Here is a 4763-nt window from a genome sequence, read left to right on the forward strand (position 1 = left end):
CTAGAAGGATCATGACATGAACAGTTCAGCTCCCTTTATTTTTCTTTCCAGAACTTCTAGACCACACTTCCATTTCGTAACACCTTAATGTTGAATCAGAGTATAAAGCAAGGGCTATTGAGGCTGGAGAGATGGCGGAGAGGTTAAGAGCATTTACTGCTCTTGCAGAGGATCCAGAGTTGGTTCCCAGCATCAGCATGCACAGGAAAGCTCACAACTATCTACAACTCCAATTCTGGGGAATCCATCTCCTCCTCTTCTGCCTCTTCAGGCACCATTATGCTTGTGATGCACAGACAGACATGAAGGCAAAATGAAGGCACATAAAATAAAAGTAAAGAAATGCCTTCTACAGCAAAGGATGTTCAAAAATGCACTTACTTAACTTTGCATGCAAGAGGCCTTTCTGGTGGGCATGCTGGCATGTCCTATCATCCCCTGGAAAGGTTAATCAGAAGGAGCCAGGCAAACATCAAAGCATCCTGGGCTGGCCTAATAGAAAGAACCATCTTTAAAAGATAAGAACAAAACACAGAACCAAAATTCTCTGCTACCAATTTGTGCATTCTATCAAATATTTTTATTTCTGTGTCCACTTCAAACTTTTATAGCTTTTTCATCTGAATAAATTTTCTCCCCAACTTTTATTAGCCTTTGTAAAGTCATAGTTCATGATGAATATTGAGCTGGGTCCTCTCATACACTAAGAACAAGCTATACCACCGAGGTACCTGAGTTACTTTAATTATTATATTTCAAGTCCTTACAGGTAGATAATTAGCCTATTTTTGTCCTTTGAAAACTACAATAAGGCTGGGGAGATGGCTCAGGAGATGCAGCGCTTGAATAGCACAAGCATGAGTACTGGAGTTCAGATTCCAGAAACTATGACAACCCCACAGAGGCATGGCAGAAAACCATCTCTAAATCTAGTCCTTGGGAAGCAGAGACAGAAAGGTCTAACTGGCGTCCTAGGCTAACCAGGATTGCTGAGTTCTGGGTTCATCTACAGCCCCCAGCTGAGTTCTAGATTCCTCTACAGATCAGGGCTAGCTAAGCTCTGGGTTCATCCATAGACCCTGTCTGAGCTCTGAGATCCTCTACAGATCCTGGATGAGCTCTGGGTTCCTCTATAGACCCTGGTCAAGATCTGGGTTCATCTACAGACCATGTCTCAATAAATAAAGAGTGGTGCAGAAAGGCATTTGATGTCAACTTAAGACCTACAAACACACACACACACACACACACACACACACACGGATACACACACATGCACACAAACCCACTTAACACATACATACAAACCATACATATACATACACAAAATGTAAACTACAATTAAACTTTTAGGAATCTAAGTGTGAAATCTTGTGTTTTACAGGCTCATTCATTAAACACCAGCCCTCTGCCCGTGTTTATAGGGCTGCCCAGAGGTGGTTGAAACTAAGAGTATTGGATTTTAGGGTTTATGATCTTTGAACATATATTCCCTGAGCGTGGTAGTCATCTGACATATTAAATACCTCCTCTCAAGTGCATAGCCCTTCTTTCTCATAACTCATTTAACCAATTGCCTTTTGCCAGACATTTAGTGGTCTCCAATTCCTCAAGATTGTAAGTAATGCTGTATCTTCCTTCCTTATGATATATCTTTGTCCATCTGTGTAATTACTTCCAGTTTCTGGAAGCAGAATTGCTATGTCAAAGGGCATGCACATGTAAAATCTGACGCTTTTCCCAAACCACTCACTAGTTTATTTCTTTCCATTTTCTGGAAAATATATAATATCTATCTTTCTCGGACTTTGGATGATTAGGCCACCGGTTTGGCATGAACAGACTTGAAATCACAGTGCTTGGACTTCTGCCTCATAGCTAATAGGGTGTAAAGCCAGAAATGGAGATTCCAGGACCGTGATTGCTACCAGGTCCTAGCCTACTACCTTGATCTCTACCAAAACAAACCAGGGGCCAGACATTAAAAGAGAAGACAATTTTTTTCAAGTCAGAATTAAGGAAAAGAGGTGAAGATTCTCCATCTCAAAAAAAAAAAAAGAAATTATTCATTTCTCCAAGAGAGAATGGTCTCAAGGCCTTGAGGAATGAGAGCAGGAGATAGTTGAGCTTGGCATCGATTCCCCTCCACAGCATGTCCGTAGATCTGCAGTACAGAGGCAGGCTCTGTGTCTTTTGAAAGTCACTTCGGGCCTCGCCACCTGTGTCCCTGTTAATACACTAATTTTACAAGTGAAGACATATAAAAAAAAAGATTAAAGGGGGTGACACAGTGTCCCTTCTTAATATTTAAAACACTATGTGAAAGAATAAGTGCAGATTAGACAAAAAGGAGGAAGGCAGAAGAGCTGAGCTCTGCCAAGACCCACCAGAGGATGACCAGTTCCTCCTGGGGAAACATAACCGTTTTTTATAATTCATATTGTAGCAGGAACACAGTCCCCCGCTTCCACAAATGATGCAGTTGAGTTTCCCGCATTTGGGGAAGTTACAAAGGGTTAGCATATCTGAAATACAATAGATAAGCTTTCCTTGTACAAAAACCAAAACTTGCATGATCGTATCTGGCCTGCCAGGCAGTATAACTTTGTCCTTAAGTTCTTTCTAATCTGTTCTCTTACATGATTATTGCCCAAAAGGATGATATCTAAGTCCCATCTCTGGGCCAGGATAGAGAGATGACATTCTGAACTGACAGAAGGTCATAAGATTACTATCTAGGCCAGGCTTTCAGGTAAGGAACAAAGACTTGCCATTGTCCTCTCCATTAGAAGTTAATCTAAATGGACCTGTCAATCACCTGAACAAGAAAATGCCCCCTCAGGAAATCTGTCTGTTCTAGTAACTTTAGAAATAGCACAATGCCTACCAAAGCATGCAGGCTGGCAAACTGATCTTTCATGCCATTGTCTATATTCATCTGTTGGGAGTGTGTCTCTTGGTAATGGTCCCGCTGGTCATGGTCCAATCTCATCCCTTGAAGGAACTTCACTTGATAGCATAATAAACTCTGCCTTTTTTCTACTACACAGTACGCTGTGTGCACAGTCACCTCTGAACTCGTTCCATAGAGACCACAGGGACCAGGGAACTGAGGGGAGTCCAGGACGCAATCCCAGGAACTGTGACAGTATACTGTCAGGGCTGATGTAGATGGCAATGGATGGGATCAATCAAAACTCAAACAGGGAGGGTCCTGATGCAGGGTCCTAAGGGTGCATCCCTGAATCGGTCGCAGCTGCACACAAATACTCATCCTCTGTGTATCCTTTCTCCCAGCAGACCTGAAAATGTAGCCTAAAGATATTACAATTAACCAGGGAAAATACTTTGAAGTCATAAACTATAGCAGACTTTCATCTGGTAAAAGAAAACTACACCGGCATTAAGATATATTAGCACTTAAGTCAAAAATAATGACGTGCTCCCTGGTGAAAGCTTGAATGCCTCACACATAACCAGCTTTGGATCCCGACTCTTGTGCCTCTGGTCACCTGCAGTTCTGTGAGTGAAAACCTGTGCTAGGTATGGCGGGGTGGGGGGGGTATTACAATTGTCCCTCCTTAGATTTTGAAATATCTTTTACAAATGGCTTGATCAGCACTTGATAATACCCTTGATGAAGCTCTCCCTGGCACAGACAAACCCTTTTTCATAAGGAGAAAGGCTCAAGAGAGCAGCCTGACACCAGAATGCAGAAAGAAATATGACACATCCGAAGACAGGAGGAGAAGCAGCAGGGGTGGAGGCACAGCCTCCTCCTCAATGAGGCAACCAGAATCCCAGGAGCTCCTCCCTCAACGCGGGTACTTACAGATGCTCAGTGCTGAACCTGCTGCTTTCTGAATTCCCTTCCTTCTTCATCTCTCCTTTTTGGATACTAGCCAGTGGCAGAAGCCTCTTGCCTTGATACCCTTGGCATTCTGTCCTGCCCCCCTGCTCCCCGTACTCCATGCAGCTGCTGACAGACTACCTTTGCTCGTCTTGCTTTGCTAGCCTGACCCTTGGTTCATAAAGCATCAGTTTTTGCTCTTTCTCTGATCCAGCTCCCTCTCTCTGGCAGCTGACAAGTATCAAGCTTCCTATAGTCATTTTGTGTTCCCTCTCTTCCTCTCTCCAAACAATTTGTCCTCAAATTAGTGGCTAAATCTGTCTTTAAATTCTTTGATGTATAAGACAAAGAAGGTGGAAGAGGGAGCGTGTGTTTCAAGCAACAGTTGCTTCTGAGAAGAAGGAGACTAGACCCAGTTGGAGCCTGAGATGAAGGGCTAGCTCAATCTAGGGTTTAAGAAGTACTTTTGTATTAGGCATATATTTCCAATTAAAATTATGTTTGTATTTTATGAAACAAAAGTGATAATTAATTAAAATTAAATGAGATCCTGGCACATTTTTAAAGGTGTCTTTAATATTCCATTCTCACCTGCCATAGTTGTCCGTCAAGATCTTTGCAACATCACAAAGGAGCCGGCTGCTTTCTCTCTCACTAACTGCTACAATACACACTGGTTGCTTCAGTCTCTGTTGTTGTAAAGGCCCAACAACCAGGTATATGTGGTGCACCCTTCTGATTAAAGAACTGAAGGCCGTGGAGAGACAAAGGCCAGCCTGAGCTATACGAGCAATGTCAAAGATTTAAAAAAAAAAAAAAATAGCCGGGCGGTGGTGGCACACGCCTTTAATCCCAGCACTCGGGAGGCAGAGGCAGGCGGATCTCTGTGAGTTCGAGACCAGCCTGGTCTACA

General features: G+C 42.9%; 1 non-coding gene across 1 annotated transcript; it reads right to left on the reverse strand.

Annotated features, from left to right (window-relative positions):
- Nucleotides 1-2445: 2445 nt before the first annotated feature.
- On the reverse strand, nt 2446-2601 carry LOC113456002. The gene has a single exon (XR_003376899.1). It is a non-coding gene; the product is annotated as a U1 spliceosomal RNA (small nuclear RNA).
- Between the last annotated feature and the right edge of the window lie 2162 nt (nt 2602-4763).

Source organism: Microtus ochrogaster, chromosome 4 (genome assembly GCF_000317375.1).
Source record: "Microtus ochrogaster isolate Prairie Vole_2 chromosome 4, MicOch1.0, whole genome shotgun sequence".
Lineage (NCBI taxonomy): Eukaryota > Metazoa > Chordata > Mammalia > Rodentia > Cricetidae > Microtus > Microtus ochrogaster.